Raw genomic sequence first — 19,995 nt, 5'->3', positions numbered from 1 at the left:
CTATCCCAAAGCAAGGAGAGAACTTTTAAGCGATTATTATTAACAACTGGTCAAAGAAAGTCAACCCTGAGCCAGTGATACTGTTAATAATTAGGACTCTTGGTGTGTTGGGTAAGAAACTCACTCAAGCTATTACACGGAGGCAAAAGGAGCGGTCTTAGAATCAGCAGAAGTTTCTTGCTGAGCTCAAGGGGCCCTGGAGGTATACCCAGGTTTCACAGAGAACCAGAACCTGACGTTGAAAAGCCTTTGGGTTCAAGAATATCTTGTGTCTCCGAGGCTTTTTCGTTTCTAGGCTCTGCTTCCTTTTGCTTCAGTTTTATTCTTCAGTTCCCTCTCTTGGCTGGATGTCCCCATTTGTTGTTGGCTTGGACCTCAAGCGGCCACTCCAGCCTTCCTCTCTCCCACCCTGTGACATGGCCTGTGAGTGTTGTGTCTTTAGCCACCAGACCAGAGTCTTGACGCCTTCATCCTCCATTCCTGGGGCAGGGAATCTAACTGGCCCCACTCAGCGCAGTGCACTGCTCTGGTCTTGGGAGCCATGGGCAGTGGAGGGCGGCACTCATGTGTTGCCTTGGTTTCATCCACTCCAGAGATAAAGTGCTTATTCCCACCTAACCTCAGCGAGCAAGAGCAGAGGAGAGCAGGAGTGGCACGGAGATGGGTTGTTATATAACAACAGGAAGGAGACTGCATCAGGACTTTCCTTAGGGCCAGGCCATTGTCTGTGACCTGCCTTGTGTTCTAGAGCATGGCTTAGATGAGGATGCTAAAGATTATCTTGTCGCAGCCCACAGCAGCACTGCATCGGGTTCTAGTAAGGATAATAACTCCGTGGGTTGATATTTAGAAACTTCAGGAGACAGTTTTTAAGTTCTGAGTTTGAAGTGGTGATGCATACCAGACAGCTGGAGAGTTGTTGTGTTTCCTGTGGTTTGTTTCATTTCTAAATGGCTGTGCTGATATGGGACTGTGGGAACAGCCCCCGGTCCAGATAGCAGTCGCTGATAAACACAGATAGCGGCGTGTGCAGTGGCAACCTGGCTTGTGCTGGTTTCCTTCTCTTTTATTTATTTTGTGTATGCATGTGTTTACTGCCCCCCCCCATACATCTTTTATGATTTTCTTGCTCATTGAATATTCTCAGCTTTTAAGAAAAAATAGCGTAATAGCCCACTTCTATCTGATCAATGACTTGTTATAAGAAAAATATTTCTTGGTAATCACTGCTTGTAACTTCAGTTGGGGCATGTGGGTGGCAATAGGGACTGCATTTGTTAAGAACTTGAGTTCAAGGGCGCCCAGGAGACTCAGTCAGTTAAGCATCTGATTCTTGATTTCGGCTCTGGTCATGATCTCAGGGTCGTGAGATCAAGCCCTGCATCAGGCTCCACACTGGGGCTAGAACCTGCTTAAGATTCTCTCTCCCTCTGCACTGCCTCCCCTTCCTCTCTAAAAAAACAAAAACAAAAAAAAACTTGAATTCAATTCCTCTATAAATGTTTTATTATTTTTATACAGTCACCATTTGCTTATGCAGCACTCCTGTGTCATTTCTTCCATAAAAATATGTTGAGTGTACTTAGTGTTAAGGTTGTGCTAGCAGCATTCTCCTGTAATCAGAGACCAGAAAATAACTATGTCTTTGAAAAAGTGGATCATATTTAGGGGTATTTGCCAGTTATGAAAGTGATTATATAATGAAAGGACAGGTTGAACTCCTAACAGACATATCAGTTCTATCAAACCTGACAATTTTTAGAGTCGCTGCCTTGTTCTTGCATACAGTTGTCACTAAGTAAAAATGAATTTCTTAAATTATCTGCTCCATAGAAATACAGAGAAAATTCCATTTAGAATCTGTTATCCACAGTCCTTATTTTAACATCTGTGTGCATGAGACTTTACAATCACAACACACTCCAGATGGGTTTATGAAATTGGATTTTACCGCCTTTCCTCAGAGTTCATTGAGGAGGGTGGGTTGCCCCCTTCAGTAGTAGTGACAGTAAGGGATCCCTCCTGCCACTCACTCCTGCAAGGTGAGTCAGCCCTGTGGTGTGGTGTGTTCTTCTTTCATAGCAACTGAGTGTTTTCGCTTGTCATTCCCATTGTGCAAAACACTACGAGTGATTTGCATATTTGAAACCATGTTCTGTCATTCTCTTTTAAATTGGTCATTAAGTGGGAAAATAAAATGTTTCTCCTTTCACCTTCCCTAGAAATGTTATTTAAATGTCTTTGCCAACAGCCACATGAAATTCTGTGTCCTAGACCCCTTGTGTAGACCACATGTTTGTAAAAGATGGAAAAGGAGAGGGTCTCAGTGCCGCACTAGGTCCCTGAGAGCGTAAGAGCTCACTTATATCCGAGCCGTGATTATCTTTTCACACCAGGATTGAATGAGTTTGAGTAAGTGCTTAAAAACAGGAATGTATTGTTCTCACTGTAATAATACATAGAGTACTTTCAGCCTGCCTAGAGGTTTCTGAGTTGATTAAGAAAACATTTATTCTCATTATGCTGTATAATTCACAAGTCAGTTGAATAACAACCTAGAAATCAAATAGCAAGTCACAAGAACATTAGTGTCAATACTTTAGTACAACCACATTTGTCAGAACAGCTCAGGGAAACCTGAAGCCTTCCACCAAGTTCTAAATAATGAGACCGCCCTGGCTGCTGAAGGGGAAATAAAACAAAAACAAAAATTGCACTCGAGTCCTCTTTGGGAAGAGAGAATTCTGAGTACAGAGAGTAATAGCCTCTTGTTTGCAGCCTCCACACATGGCAGTGGAGATGTCTAGGAAGGCACATGAAGTTCAGCTGGCCACGTGGTTGTGCTTTGCTATCATTAGGGCATCCTAAAAGTTAATTCAGTGACTAAGGGGACAGGAGAGAATTGTTAAAGAGAACCTTTCAACATTTTTTTTAAATAAGAATAAGCCTCTAAAACCACTTTGATCATGTACAACAGACCTGAATATGTAAAGTGAAACAAAAAATAACAAGTGACTTAGAGTTGCTTTTTGAACTATAACTGTGGTTTTTAAGTTATGAATATTGCTGCAGTGTCATAGAAGCTTTACTTCTGTAACTCCTGACAGTCATTTTAGCAACTGCTTAGGATGAGAAGAGTCTAACTTTTATTCTAGGTGGAACCGTAGGAACCAAATTACATTGTCCTTTGATCATCAACAAACATGAGAACCTTTCTGTAGGACTGACCCTGTATCTGATTTTAAACAGTAATTTTAAGGATCTGAGCCAAAAAGACCCAGCCAAAAAGATTAAAGGAGACAGAATCAGAAAAATCAGCTAAAGTAAAAATAGCAGCTAAGAGTTTATCATTGAATGATTAGCAAGTGTAATGCTCCTAACATGTGTGTGCATATGCATGCACACAGACATGCACACACATTCCAGTGGTTCTCGGAGTTCTCATCTTTACTTTCCCTTTCCCGTGACTGTGCAGTAGAGCTGTCCAGAGGCTACATGATGGGTGATCTTTTTATTGCTCTGACAGCTCACAGAATGTGTACTTGTGGATTCTTGTGTTTTAAATTGTTCTTAGTTTTAATTTGTTATAAATACCAATACATATAATCCACATAAAAATAGTTTCTTGAGAGCATCAGAGATTTTTAAGACTATAAAAGGGACTTGAGATCAAAATATTTTAGAACCTTTGGAATATATGATCTGTTAACACATACACATGCACACACGCAGAAAGAACAAGTAATAGATGCTGTTTCGTTTGTGATACTCCTCTCTCCCAGCAGGATTGAGTGCACTTTGAAGGCATGAGTTTCTGGATCTTAGGCTGAAAAAAGTAGGCTAAATATTAACCAATAATTGATGAGGATGAAGCTCCATCTCGGTACATCTACATGACATTGCAGGTATCCAGAATTGCAGAGGAGTCTCAGATCTAAATTATATCTGTATGGCATTTGACATGTAGTGGACATGTGTAATTTTTAAGCTAAATTTTATATTTTATGTACATGATATTTATGTCAGAGTTGCCTTCTTCCTGGAGCACCTGGCTGGCTCAGTCAGTGAAGCACGTACCTGTTGATCTTGGGGTCAGAAATTTGAGCCCCATGGTGGGTGTAGAGATTATTTTAAAAAATGAAATGTTAAAATTGCCCCTTTGCTATTCAAAGGGTAGTTGTAATATTTTTCTTAGTTCAGTACACATAAAACAGGTTGTTTGACTTCTACTTGATCTAATAATTTGCTGTCTCAAATTCTAACTTCCTAAAGAGCAAAAGACATGTATTTGAAATTTGTTTTGATCAAGTCTTGATTGCTTATTATTATCATTCCGGATGGAACCCTAAAATATTGCTAACCCTGGAGTAAGTCATTTGACTTACCTTTTGCACCAATAACTCTTAAGATTTATTTATTTATTTTGGAGAGAGACAGAGTGTGTGCACACCTGCCAGTGAACAGGAGTGAGGGGCAAAGGGAGAGGGAGAGAGAGAATCCCAAGCAGACTCTGCTGAGCACAGAGTCTGGCACAGGGCTCAATCCCACGACCCTGAGATCATGACCTGAGCTGGAATCAAGAGTCAAATGCTTAACCGACAGAGCCACCCAGGTGCCCCTAAACCAGTCTTTGGCTCTTGTTTATATTTGCTTTTACACATTTCGTTTCTTCAGAATTGTGTTATGAGGCATTCTAAACTGATTACACATAACAAGAAAGCTTAGGGGCAGCCCAGGTGGCTCAGCGGTTTAGCGCCGCCTTCAGCCCAGGATGTAATCCTGGAGGCCCTGGGATTGAGTCCCGTGTCGGGCTCCCTGCATGGAGCCTGTGTCTCTGCCTCTCTCTCTCTCTCTCTCTCTCTCTCTCATAAATAAATAAAATCTTAAAACAACATCAACAAGAAAGCTTAAGTTCAGGGATTTTTCCATTTTTCCCCAGTGTATTTTAGGTTTTTGTATCTTTAAGATTCCTTGTTAGTGTTTACTCTGTAACTCAAATCTCAAATTCATTTGACTGAAATAGTTGATGGATCAGTAATCTTGAAAAATATCTTCAGCTGTTTGTTTTGTACATTTGTGCCTTTATGGAGCTAGTGTTAAAATGCTTCATTTCACACACACAGTCATAAATATACATACATACTAACTACATAATACTTTTTGTATTTCATAGTGTTGATTCTGGATGAGACCATCGCTCACAGATTTCCTGGGGGGTATAAAGACTAGGGTAGAGAATTTAACATTGAGAGAACATGGGAGTGGTTATCTGGCATGTGCTGCTGTATCCAAGGAGTTGGAAATGGTGCAATTTGCCATTGTTAAAACTGTTCCTTTTAGATATTATTACTTTTGAAGGAATGACGTTTGGGTATTTATTCCAGTGATGGTGACCTTAATCAGGATGTTGCTAAAACTTCTCTTTGGGAATTACTGTAGCATGGTGGGAGGGGTAAAAGTAAAGAAGGCCTAGCAACTATACACGAGCATTTGTAGAAGCTCGTTAAAACAAGTGCACAACCATATTACTATTCCATATGACACATTTTCTAAGAAGGCTGTAACCAAACTCATGAATTGTCAAAAGAGGGAGAGAACAATTTGGGGAAAGTAGGGAAGGAATTCTGCCAGTTTTCATGGGAAGGAGTTGCAGTGTTAGGTAGTATTTTGAAAGGAGAGACTAAGGCAGGAAAACAGTCCAGCCTCCAGCCTCCATGCTTCCTGAATAAGAGCATAGAGGTGAAAACAGCTCATCATTGCCTTTGGGTTTCTCGTGTCCAGCACAGTGTCTGGCATGTAAGAGGTGCTGACACCATACACAAAAATTAACTCAGAATGGACCACAGCTCTTAAATGTAAGAGCGAAGACTGTGAAATCCTTAGAAGAAAATATAGGAGTAAATTTTAGGCTATAAAAGAAGAGCAGACAAATTGGACTTCATCACAGTTTAAAACTCTTGGACTTCAAAGACCACCATCAAGAAGGTGAAAAGACAGCCCAAAGGATAGGAGAAAAATATTTGCAAATCTTATATCTGACAAGGGACTCTGGGCAGAGGGCAGTGCGGGGGTTGTTGTGGAGATGTCTCCATGCCCTTGGGGGGGACAGGGACAACTTCCAGCAGGACACGTGTGACAGCATCAGATGGAGGGGGAGAGATGATGGGAGCCACCGTGAACTGACCACAGTTGAGCAGTGGCATCAGGAAGCGTCTTCAGTCTGCCTAGGAACACCTCAGTAGTTATTTGGCCCAAAGAGGAGGCCTCACTTTTCAGCCTGCTTCCCGAATATACCAGGGTTGAGTGTGTCCCAGAGCCCCTAAGATGAACCAAACCAGAGGGATGCCATCAGGAGCAAAGGAGTGGTTCACATTGGCATTTTCTTTTCTTTTCTTTTTTTTTAAGATTTTTAAAAATTTATTTATTCATGATAGAGAGGCAGAGACACAAGCAGAGGGAGAAGCAGGTCCGTGCAGGGAGCCCGATGTGGGACTTGATCCCGAGTCTCCAGGATCAGGCCCTGGGCTGATGGCAGCGCTAAACCGCTGAGCCACTGGGGCTGCTGCCCACGTTGGCATTTTCTAGTCAGGCAGCCACTTCTTCTGAGTACCAGACATCCCACTAGGCCTTGGGTGGGGCACTGATTGGAATGCTCCCCAATCCCATCTCCTCTCCATGATCACACAGCTAAGCACTATTTTCCGCCGTGCTTGCATCTGGTGGCGTGGGGGACCTGACTAGCTCTAGCGAGTGGATACAGGTGGAAGTGATGTCACCACCCCCCGCCTGGCCATCTTCTGCACCTCTCTCACCATATACTAGCTGGACACAGGAAGTCTAGGGTGAGACTCTAGGGTCTCTCAGTATGGCAGTGCAGGGACTCCTGACTCATCTTACTGAAAGTCAGTTGGATTCCCCATTGAACTGTGATGCAAGAGAGCAATGAAGCTTTTACTACATTAGAAAAGAAAATGGGCAAGGGATCTGAATGGACATTTCTCCAAAGCAGACTTACAGGTGACTGGTAAGCACATCAGAAGATGTTCAATGTCAGGAAGTGCAAAATTTCAGCCACAGTGGGGTTTACACCACAAAGATGACTGTCCTCAAAAGGCAGAAGGTCACCAGTGCCAGTGAGGGTGTGGGAAAGTTAGTATCCTTGTTCAGCTTACGGCAAGAACGTAGAATTGTACAGCTATTTCAGAAAACAACCTGCAGTTCCTCAAAAAGCTGAAGATGGAATAATTATGGCCCAGCATATGGTCATACTCCCAAAGAACTGAAAACAAGTGCATGCATGCGCGGGGAGGGGGCCCTGGAAGGGGGAGAACCCCAAGCTGACTCCCCGCTGAGCCCAGAGCTTGACATGAGGCTCAGTCTCACCACCCTGAGAACAGGACCTGAGCCACAATCAAGAGTCGGCCGCCGCTTAACCGCCTGAGCCACCTGGCGCCCCTTTCCTTACCATTCTCAGATGATTTTAGACTTACAGAAGAGGCCTGAGGAATTTCCATATACCCTTCACCGAGCTTTTGTCAGTATCTTATATAACCACAGGCCATTTGTCAAAACGAGGACATTAACCATGGCACCGTACTGACAAAAATACAAATCACTTGCACAGTTTAGCAATTTTATCACTAATGCCTGTACTCTTTTGTAGGATTAAAGCCAGAATTGCACATTGCATTTTGCTATCATGTCTCCTAAATCTTTCCTTGTCTTTAATGACCTTAACATTTTGGAAGAGTACTGGTCAGTTGTTTTGTAGAATGTCCCTTGACTTGGGTTTGTCTGGCATTTTCTCCTGATTAGATGGACGTTATACACTGTGGATCAGGGCACCAGTGAACAGGTGCCATTCCCTTCTCAGTGCTTCATGTCAGGGGACACATGACATTAGTGTGTCTTAACAGTGGTATTTACCTGTGTTCTCCTTGACCACATCACCGGGGTGATGTCTGCTGAGAATCTTTGCTATAAACTTGCTTCCCTTTGTAATTACCGTATATTGGGGAGGAGCTATTTTGAGACTATGCCAATATCCTATTTCTGCTTACAACATTTTCACAGAAATTTTAGTTCCCATTGATCTTATCCCACATTACATATTACTGATTTATTAGTGATTTTCTATTTGTCTCATTCCTCCTACATTCATTAAACACTTTTGTAAGGAAGATTTGTCACCTTTCCTCATTGTATTTATTTTTTAACATTTCCAGTGATTTATTTATTTTTTTAATGAGAAATTTGTTTTTTATTGGTGTTCAATTTGCCAACATACAGAATAACACCCAGTGCTCATCCCATCAAGTGCCCCCCTCAGTGCCCGTCCCTTGGTGTATTTATTTATGCAGTTACTTCTATCAGTATGGACTCATAGATCATCATTTTATTCTTTGTCTTGTAATCCAGGGCTATTGTTATTTTGTTGTTCAGGTTATTCCAACTTTGGCCATTGGGAGCTCTTTCAGGTCCCTCCTCTGCCCTTTGAATATACTCCTACCTCTCCCCCCTCGCAAAGTTTCTCAGGATGTTCTAACTCATCAGGTGTTTCCCCTGCTCCAGCTCTAGGGTCAACCAGATCTTCAAGGAGGATCATAAAATTTGAATCACGATCTTTATAGTAACTTTCATAATGTAGAAACTGCTGTTAAAAAAAACCAAAAAGCCAAATCTTCTGAATAAAGTTGGTGAACATCTCTGAAAGAAACAACTGCTTTGATGTCAAATAGGTCTCAAGCCCCACGTTGATTAGGTCCCAGGAAGTTTCTTCCTTAGTACAATTGTTAAAAATTCACGTAAATAAAGCCTTTAGCAAGTGAGCAACCTCCCCTGCCACCACCACTCTAATTATAATCAGACCAGTTTTCTTGGTTGTATTATAACTTGGCTTTGGCTATACTTCCGAACTACGAGTTTCAGAAATGTTCCTAGGATTCTAAGGACAATGTTTAGTTGGAGGACTCCATTCTTGTTTAAAAAAAAAAAAAATCTTCATTCCTAAAAAGCATATACCTCCATTAGGGGAAAGATGGTTGGCCTTTTTTTATTCCTGGAGAGGACATTCGTCTGTCCATGAGCACTATGATCGAATATTCTTTTTTAAGGATCTGTAAAGAAAAATTACCCTGAAAAATACTTAAATAGCTCTTGTGTTCTTTCCTCTGGCTTATAAAAGGAATTGGGATGTGTTTGCATTGAAATCTGGCAATGATTAATTAACTTTCTAAATGAAGCTTAAAGAGCACAGAAAATCCATGCATATTAGATTCAGTAGCACTGTGTGATGCGTCCGTAAAAACCAGTGATCACAGTGTTTTCCCTTCCTGTTGTACTGAAAAAATTCTTACCTGTTGCTGTGCAGAGCTAATATGAAAGCACCTTTTCCTAGCAGCCTCCAAATTTTCTTTTATTAAAGAATCCTAATTTTGATTTTCTGTTCACTCAGATTTTTATTGTTTTTCTCTATTCCTCCCATTCTGCTTCAGCTAGTAGTTCCGCGTTGGAAGAAGAGAAGTCTACTGTTTGGAATTTTCTTTGATATATCCTTGATTTACATGGCAAATAGAAAGCAGCTGTCTATTTAAGCATCTAATTCTTGAAACCTTAGTCCCCTCAAGCGTCATCTGGAAATAATGTAGCTTGTAAAACAAAGCTAAGAAGAAAAGGCAATGTTTGTTTTATGTGGGATGAATGATTTCTGTTGGGGTCCTTTAATTCGGCTATTATGAGGGTTATTAAAAAGCAGTATTACAAAAGAGGTTTAAATGAAAAGAATTTTTTTGAGCTGGTATCTTATTATTACAGTTGATTATAGTCAAAGCTGCAAATGTTTTATAAATGGCACTTTATTTTTGTTTCTCCAAATAAGACCCCAAAGAACCAATAATCCTTACTCATTGTATGAGTGGAAATTCAACTCTTTCCTTAGTTGATTTAATTTATGAAAACAAATTATATTTGAAAATCCAGCTCTGCTTGTTTTTCTGGAAATTTCATGGATTTCTGGAAAATTCTTAAGAATCTTCACAAGAACATTTGAGGATCACCTTACAAATGTAGAGATGGACATGAAAACGTCAGAGTTTATCTAGACTTCAGCTGTTAGAAGATTCCATTAACACCAGAGACAGTTGAGCCTAAACTGTTTATTAATTTATTCATAGATTATTTGAGTTTTTGAGGTGTGCATTTGGAGATCTCAGTCATGAGAAATGGTACATGTAGGGGAGTAGAAAGGCAAGTTAATTTGTGCTTTGACAGTTGTTAGAGGCTTTTTCGTGATTGGAGTTTATTGGTTTTCTTCATTTGTTAATACAACAAAGCAGTTATTTTTGGAAGGTTGATATATAAGAACTAAATTCAGTCCTTAAATGTACTTGGTACCAGGGAAATGAAGTTACTTAGTATGTGTATTTAATGATCAGTAGGGCATGGTTAATTATTTTCATGCATGTGAGGCCCCTATAATCTCTCACCTGTTATCTTCTGTGATCTCAAGTTTGTGTTTTCATTACACTCACAAGGAGAGTATTGCATTACTCTCAAACGTGTCTTTTTTCCTTGAATGTGCAGTGCCAGCTGACCATTTTAGTGATTGAATTAATGGCATTCGTTTTGGGTCACATTCTTTGTTTTTTAAGATTTATTCATTCATTTGAAAGAGGGAGAGACACAGAGAGAGAGCAGCCAAGATCAAGAGCATGAATAGGGGTCAGGATGCAGAGGGAAAACCATACTCCACTAAGCAGGGACCTGGGATCATGACCTGATATGAAGGCATTTAACTGACTGAGCCACCCAGGTGCCCTTAGGGATACATTCTAAGCCTAAAAAGTACTGAGCCTTTAATAATTAGGGACTATCTCTCTTATGAAGTTGTTTCATACTAGTCATCGATTCAGATAAGAGTAAGAGTAACCTTTGTTACATCATGAGTAGTGCTTTATTAGCCCATTAACGAGTTCTAAGTCCTGAATTTCCCATACCCATTGTGAATGCTCCATCATATCATCACTAATATTCTCCAGGTTAACAGTTAGTAATAACAGTTACAAAAGAGTAATGCATGTACAAACACACTCCATATGGTTCTTGAAATTCCTTATTCTTCATCCCACATGTTGTTAGCTACTACTGTTTTTTCTCTGCCCTGTGAAAGGTATCAGTAAGATAAAAATCTCTGCCCTCATGAAGCCTACTTTCTAATGAAGAGTTGTATAATGAGCGGCAGCACAGATGAATGCATGAAATGTTAGAGGGTCCAAGGGAAAAGTGAAGCAGGATGAAGGGATGGAGAACGCTGGCACTAAGAAGTTAGCAGTGTAAATGGGTGGACAGTGAAGTGCTTGCCTCATTGAGAAGGTAACATTTGAGCAGTCATGTGGCTATGCAGAAGACATGTTCTAGCAAGATGGAAGGGAGTGCGGGCGGCTTGAGGCAGGAGCCTTGTTGAGCCTAACAGGGTATTGTGGCTGGGGAGATGATCTGGATCATGTTGATAATCATCTTGAACCACTGCTGAATGAGGAGTAATCCTCATTTTAGATAGAGCCACAGCCTGAGAATTAGAAGACCTGTGCTCTGTGGGTTTTTTTTTTTTTTTTAACCTTTAATTTCCTATGAGCTTGGGCAACTTATTTTGCCATTCTGACCCTTGCTTTCCTTGCCTTTAAAATATATCTTGAAGTAGGAGAGCCTGAGTGGCTCAGTCAGTTGATTGTCCAACTCTTGGTTTTGGCTCAGGTCAAAATCTCAGGGTCCTAAGATTGAGCCCTATGTTGGGCTCTCTGCTCAGCTGCTCCCAGCTTGAGATTCTCTCTCTCCTCTCCCTTCTGCCCCTCCCCTCCTGTGCTCTTGCACACACACAGGCTTTCAAATAAATAAATCTTTTTAAAAATAATAAACTCTATCTTAAAGTAGATATTTAGTGTGGTTTCCTTAACATTGGCATTCTCTGGTTCTATCATTTCCTTTGGGTACACTTGGTAGATAGAAAGGGATTTGCATTGTTGGAATGCACAATTAGAAGGGACTCCCCCCACATTGTATTCTCTCTCTCTTTTTTTAAGGTTTTATTTATTTATTCATGAGAGATACAGAGAGAGAGAGGCAGAGACACAGGCAGAGGGAGAAGCAGGCTCCCTCTGGGGAGCCCAATGCGGGACTCGACCCCAGGATCAGGATCTGAGCTGAAGGCAGACGATCAACCACTGAACCACCCAGGCGCCCCCACATATTGCATTCTATGTGAACGATGTCCTGTAAAACACAGCCTGGAATAGTGTGAAAGTAATGTGCCCTAGAATTAAACAACAGTAGCGGGCCCAGGCTCAGGAAGAGGCTCAAATGGGAAATAGACAATCATGGTGCAGATCCTTTCCTTAAATTTGAGACGGACATTTGTAGATATCACAGAGTGATGGACATATTTGTACATAAGATTAATACCAGCTTATGGTTGATAGAATGCTATAAATAGAATATTTCTCTAAGAAGACATTATAAAAATTTGGGGAGGTTTTCATTCGAGTCTCACATACTGGAAGGGCCTTTAACTAAGAGTCGGTATAGAGAATGGTTGAGAGTATCAGCTTTGTGAGGAGAATTCTTGGAAGAGGGACCCAGCTTTATAGTTTCTAAATTTCCTGAAATTTTCCTGTGGAAGCAACAAATAGAATGCATCACCACTCACAGTAACATCCACAGAAAACTTTAGAATGCAGGGTTGCCACAGGAAACACACAATACAAGAGAGTGGGTACAGACAACCAAGAGCTACAAGACCCCTGTAGTATGTGGGGGAGGAACTAGAAGGACGCAAAGAGACCTCCGAAGGATCTGAGAGCAGGAGGGATCCCAAAGAAGCCAGAAGGGGCTCACTGGAAAGTATAAATAGGAAAGACCGGTTTGAGAAGAGCAGTGGAATTTTGCTTCTCTAAATCACAGTTAGACTACAAGGCGTCTATTAGTTTTAGTTATTCTGAAAAGTTATTTAAGAAAATGATAACAAAAAGAAACAAAAGCAAAAATGAACTATTGGGACTTCATCAAGATAAGAAGCTTTTGCACAGCAAAGGATACAGTCAACAAAACTAAAAGACAACCTACAGAATGGGAGAAGATATTTGCAAATGACATATCAGATAAAGGGCTAGTTTCCAAAATCTATAAAGAACTTACTAAACTCAACACCAAAGAAACAAACAATCCAATCATGAAATGGGCAAAAGACATGAAGAGAAATCTCACAGAGGAAGACATGGACATGGCCAACATGCACATGAGAAAATGCTCCGCATCACTTGCCATCAGGGAAATACAAATCAAAACCACAATGAGATACCACCTCACACCAGTGAGAATGGGGAAAATTAACAAGGCAGGAAACAACAAATGTTGGAGAGGATGCGGAGAAAAGGGAACCCTCTTACACTGTTGGTGGGAATGTGAACTGGTGCAGCCACTCTGGAAAACTGTGTGGAGGTTCCTCAAAGAGTTAAAAATAGACCTGCCCTACGACCCAGCAATTGCACTGCTGGGGATTTACCCCAAAGATTAGGATGCAATGAAACGTCGGGACACCTGCACCCCGATGTTTCTATCAGCAATGGCCACAATAGCCAAACTGTGGAAGGAGCCTCGGTGTCCATCGAAAGACGAATGGATAAAGAAGCTGTGGTTTATGTATACAATGGAATATTCCTCAGCAATTAGAAACGACAAATACCCACCATTTGCTTCAACGTGGATGGAACTGGAGGGTATTATGCTGAGTGAAGTTAAGTCAATCGGAGAAGGACAAACAGTGTATGTTCTCATTCATTTGGGGAATATAAATAATAGTGAAAGGGAATATAAAGGAAAGGAAAAGAAATGTTGGGAAATATCAGGAAGGGAGACAGAACATAAAGACTCCTAACTCGGGGAAACGAACTAGGGGTGGTGGAAGGGGAGGAGGGCGGGTATTGGAGGGGAATTGGTGGCGGGCACTGAGGTGGACACTTGACAGGATGAGCACTGGGTGTTTTTCTGTATGTTGGTAAATTGAACACCAATAAAAATTAATTTAAAAAAAAAAGAATACTCAGACGATAAATAAATAAATAAATAAATAAATAAATAAATAAATAAATAAATAACTGTCGGAGGGGGGCATTTTCACGTTTCTTGACTCACAATCGATTGGTAATGAAGGTCCTTGTGAAATCTACCAAAGCAAGTGAACTGTCTTACTATTATTACAATGGCATAATAAAATTTAAAATTGGGGTTATACCTTCAAAGAAGGGGCACTTTCCAGCAGTTTATGCCAATTTTTGATCAACTGTTAGAATCATAGCTACAATGATTTTTCCTTTGGTACATCAATTTGATGGAATTTTAGTAGCCTTCAAAATGTTTTTAAAGAACCCCCGATGGCATTTGAAAATATTTTTTCAACACAAAGTGAAAGTAGCAAGTTGTAAAACAGTATATACCTCCTGATCTAATTTTCATGACATACATTCAAAAGAAAATAAACCAATGTTAAGATTTAAAAAAAAAAAAAAAAAGAAAGAAAATGATAACAAGGTAAAACTGAGATGCCTAGCTGGCTCAGTCAGTGGGGCATGCGGCTCTGGATCTTGGGGTCATGAGTTCAAGCCCCATGTTGGGTATGGAGCTTACTTAAAAAAAGATAAAACAGGAAAACATAACTCAAAATTATTAAAAATTGGGTAAGGTTTTTTTTTTTCTAAATAAAAGAATCATTTTAGAAATGTCAGCCATACACAAGTATTTAGTAGGTAAATAAATAAAAGGCCTTAAGAGTAATAGAACGTGAAAAGGATGAAAAACTTGAAGGCAAAATGGAATGAAAGAAAGAAAGCGGCTTTGAGAGACAGTGATCAAGAAATATAGGCAGAGGTCCAACATCTACAAGATAGGAATCCCTAAAAAAAAAGGAAAAATACTCAAAGCTATACTTTTAGAATTTCCTAAATTAAGAAGAAGAAAAAAGATTCAAAACTGCATGTGGAAACAGCATACTCTGTGACTTGAACAACCAATACCAACACAGAGATAAAGAAAAAACAGAAGTACCAGAACAACCAATACCAACACAGAAAAAAAGAAAAAGGGTTAACCATGCAGAAGGACCAGGGTGCTTTTAAGGGAAGAAAATCAAACTGTCAACAGACTTTATGACAACAGTGTTTTATGCCAGAAGAAAATGGAATTACATATTGAAGATACTCAAAGCACATGTGAGCCAGGGATTTTATATCCCACCAAGCTGGTTTGCAAGTGTAACAGATACAGTCTCACCAAATATTGTTTCCTTATAAGGACCATGTCCTACTACTCTGAGTGGTGGTCAGCAAAGGTTTTTTTTTTTTTTTCCTTTCTTTCTTTTTTTCTTTTTTTTAGCAAAGGTTTTTGATAAACAGCCAGATAATAAATATTTTTAAACTTTGCAGGACACATGCTACTCTCTGTTGCCTATCTTTGTATAGGGTATTTAGTTTTTGTTTTGATTGGCTTATATATAACCCTTTAAAAATGTAAAAACCAGGCAGCCGCAGTGGCACAGCGGTTTGGTGCCGCCTGCAACCTGGGCTGTGATCCTGGAGACCCAGGATCGAGTCCCACGTCAGGCTCCCTGCATGGAGCCTGCTTCTCCCTCTGCCTGTGTCTCTGCCTCTCTCTCTCTCTCTCTCTCTCTCTCTCTCTCTGTGTCTATGAATAAATAAATAAAATCTTTAAAAAATAAAAATAAAAATATAAAAACCATTCTTATCTCAAAAGGTCATATTAAAATAGGCCACAAACACGATTTGACCGTTGGTTCATAGTTTGCCAATCTCTGTACTAGAGAAGGAGCTTTAGACAACCACGGTGATTGGATGACACAAACATAAAGACTGATAGTGAGCATTATCTGTATTTTTATTAGATATTCATAAAGGAGCAAGTATAGTAAGTAAAGACTTTATGTGGATACAACACAGTGCGGATACAACACAACTCTTACAGTATGGAGAGGAAAATGCGGAGAGCATATGAAAAGCAGAATAAGTTTGCTGATTATAGTTAACTGGAATTTAAAGGATATTGCTTCAGGTCAGATTCTGAAAGAGAAGTAGGAAGTAAAAAAATTAATTAGCTAATTTCAGTATTGCTCATAGTAGTGAACCAATAGAAAATGATAAAAAAAATAGGGGATGAGAGAAATATAAAATTATTCACATAAAGATTACCATTAGAATAAAAATGCAAACTTCCTAAATACCAAAAAACATACTAAAAAAAATCCAAAATATTAAAGAAGGTAAATAAAATAGACCACTTACTAAAAGTCTACTTATTGAAAAAGTCTTAGATATAACATAAACTTATATGAGAGTATTGAAACCAACCAAACTGATCTTTAAAGTTCCGTCCGTAAGAACTGTTTGAATAACCTTTGGTGCATTCACACACTAACATACTATGTGACTGTACAAATGAATGAGAACTATTTCTGTATGTATGAAGCTCTGTGTGCCACCACATAATCATCCTCAGGACAGGTTGGTGATATCCATTTGTACCTCTTAATATTTGAAAAAAACAGTGGGGGTATCTGGCTGGTTCAGTTGGTAGAGCGTGTGACTCTTGATCTTGGGGCTGTGAGTTTGAGCCCCACATTGGTGATAGAGTTTACTTTTTAAGAAAAATGGAAGGATAAAGTATAAAAAAATTTTTTTTTGGACAGCTACCTATAAAGGTGAAGGAAAGTGATGGAGAAGGATAAAGCAAGCCTCTAAATAACCCTTGTTCTTTACTACATACATAGTTCTTAAGTTAACAAAAGTTCCTCCTGTAGAGTTGAGTATTAGTGATTATACATATAACATGATTATAAAACAAAATTTAAAAGAGCAACCTGTAACACTGAAATACATTGGAATAAATAAACCTAAATATATATCCGGTTGGTGGCATAACTAAACCACCAAGCAACTCTTCATATCTAATAAGCTATACAATTGAAAAAATTTTTTAACTGTTTTTACTAATCATATTTATGTAGAAACCTTGGTATTGTTATTTTAAGAAACGTGTGTAATGTGAGATAAAGCAAATGAATAATTGTGCAGTATTCTAATTTTGCTTCCCCCATTGCCTTGGGAACCTGGATTCTTGGCAGGGGAGCAGTGTATGCAGATGTAAAATAAAAGAGATTGAGTAAAACCCCTTTGATCTTAGCTTGAATAGAAATTATCTATATAGACTCATATTTTTGTTTAATGTTTCTAGCTATGTCTAGTCATTTTACTTCTGTCCTTTGAACTCATGAAAATAGTGACCAACCCAGTTGCAGAACATTGAGCATCCTTAGCGACCAGATTTCCACTAAAAGGAACAAAGAAATTATCCTGCCCTGTATATAAGATGGTAAGAAAACAATAAATAAGGGAAAGTTCCTCTTTGGAGAATTATTACAGCTAATAACTGAAAAAAGGACTGCATTAGAATATGACCATTTTGCAAACCTTAATAAATTAATGGATCCAAACATTGAGCATGAGTGGCTGCTAAACTTGCAGAAACAGACAACCAGACATCATGTACCTTCTGATGTAGAACACACCACCATTTATGAAATAGTTTTGCTTTAAAAGAAAAAAAGAATCAAACCTAATATGATCAAGCCTTTAGATTCAGCTGCCAATTTACCAGAAATATGTCTTTTAAAAAATTCTTTATTTTTTGAGTACCAGTCTAAAGAATTTTTTAAAAGACATTCATGGAAAAAAAAGAAAAAAGATTTGTCAAGACTCTGGCCTCAGACATACCTGGATTTGAATTCTAGTTCTGTCTCTTAGTAGCTATGTGATAGTAAGGAAATTAGTTAATTTTGTTGAGTTTCAATTTCCCTGTCTAAAAATAAGCACAACAATCTTGTTATCAATTACTTATTATTAGTTTTTAAATAGAATTAAATACAGTACATACAAAAGTGAAACAGAGCGTATATTCAAGGAGGGCATCATCCATCCAAAATACTTTATTTTATTTATGTCATGTATTGCTCCAGACATTGAGTATACAGTAATGAATGAACAGAAATGGACCTTGCCCCACCCCAGAAGCTGGTGGAAGGGGAAAAACCACAGTCATTTAGCAAGCAAATAAATACAACATTATAAATAGGGTTAAAGAAAATAACTGCAACATAATGCAAGAGAATTTTGAGAATCTTAATTTAAATTTGTGGAGAGGAGTATTTGCTCTGTGAGAATTTAACTGAGACCTGGTAGATGAGTAAGAGCCAGAGGAAAAGGGAGGCTAGAGTGTTTTAAAGGACATGTTCAAAGGCCCTGCAGGAGAACAGAGTTCTATTTATTCAGCAAAATATAGGCAAGCCAGAATGTTTTTGAAGAGTAGCATTAAATAAGGCCGAGGCATAGATCATTGTCAGGCTATGCCAGGCCTGGTGAGCCATTCATTGTAAGGGGCTGGGAATTTTCCATAGTTTGGCATAAAGTCATTGAAGGGTTTTGAAGTGTGGGGTAACTGGTCTGATATACATTTGAAAAAGTGTTCTGGACAAGTTGAGACTGAGGCCAGGTAAATCAGCCTGGTTAGAGATGACAGTGCAGTAGCTTGGAACTCAGAGAAGTCTCTACTGGAGGTGGAAATACGAATGTTGTCCACCTGAATGAAATATTCAAAGACATGGCAATTGCTGGGAACATAGTAAGAGAGAATGTGGCATGAGAAGGAAAGAGGGATCAATCCAAAGCCCTGAGGAGCCTCCAATCTTCAGGAATTGGACAGAACAGGAAGTGCTTGTGACGGGAGTGGGGAACCCCACGTGCATGGTGTCAGGTAGCATGTCTTACAGAGGAAGAAGTGGTGAGCCGACTGTGTTGTGGGTTGAAGACTGAGGATGACATGAAAGTTAAAACATATCCACTGGATTTGGCAAAACAGAGATGCTATCTGGGCATGTAAAAATGGGGATTATTTTGAATAGTATAAGGTGACAGCTAGATTAATCATGAGAAGATTATTTTAGAGATTAGATTTTTAAATTGAAGTCTAGCATGGAAAGAAAATAATTAATTATTCTCCATCTCCTGTTCAGCCTTTTTAACCCTAGAATATGTATATACCCATCTATTTCTTAACCTACCCAACTTTATGGCATTCTTATGTGGATGGATGGTAAGAGTTAAGTTTGTTTAAAATGCAAGTTTTATATTAGTATGTTAATAATTTATAATAATTAACCTCATAGTAGCTAAATATCCTAATTTAAATCTATATGTCAGATTTTCAATTAAGTTATGCTTAGTAAACGAGGTGGAAGGAACTAAAATCAAAATGTGTTTACACAACTCATTATAGGAGTTATAGGAAGTTCCAAAAAGTTCCCATCATAGCACTGAAATTACTTCCATGACATGGTCGGACATATTTAATTAAGCATATTTTACATTAAATAGTAAGCTTCGCAGTCACCATCACATCCATGGTTCAAAGGAAATACTCCTTTACTCCATAAAGCATTTTTGCTTTACAAATGTTTGCCATTTTCATCTCTAAAAATAAAGAGGAAAAGATTTTTAAGAACTGAGTACAAAAAAAAAAAAAAGAACTGAGTACAAATGAGGAAAATGCATGTGCTGTGTAACAAAGGATGATGAAGGGGAAGAGGGAGTGTGTGTGTGTCTGTGTGTGTGTTAGGCTTCCAAAAAAGCTTTAGATTGTTTTTTTCTTTTCACTCGTACATTCTCGTGGCATTATTATTATATTCCTTATGTAGAACCTTCTGTCCATTGAGTTCAAAGCACTTACAATCATCAAGTCATTTATTTCTTGGATTTATTGAATGGGTGCCCATTGTTCAAAAGTCCGTGGGCGTAAGTACAAAGTTGTAAAAGCACACAAATTAAATCTAATAGCACAGGAGCAAGAGAGAAAGCCAGCAGGATCACTTTTATGCCTGTTGGG

At 39.1% G+C, this 19,995-nt stretch overlaps 1 protein-coding gene across 15 annotated transcripts in view; it reads left to right on the top strand.

Annotated features, from left to right (window-relative positions):
- The window catches only part of DYM (dymeclin), a 344,551-nt gene that overhangs the window by 243,231 nt on the left and 81,325 nt on the right, over window positions 1-19,995 (top strand). The window lies entirely within an intron of this gene.

Source organism: Vulpes vulpes, chromosome 13, assembly GCF_048418805.1.
Source record: "Vulpes vulpes isolate BD-2025 chromosome 13, VulVul3, whole genome shotgun sequence".
NCBI classification, from domain to species: domain Eukaryota; kingdom Metazoa; phylum Chordata; class Mammalia; order Carnivora; family Canidae; genus Vulpes; species Vulpes vulpes.
This window is presented reverse-complemented; position numbering and strand designations above follow the sequence as displayed.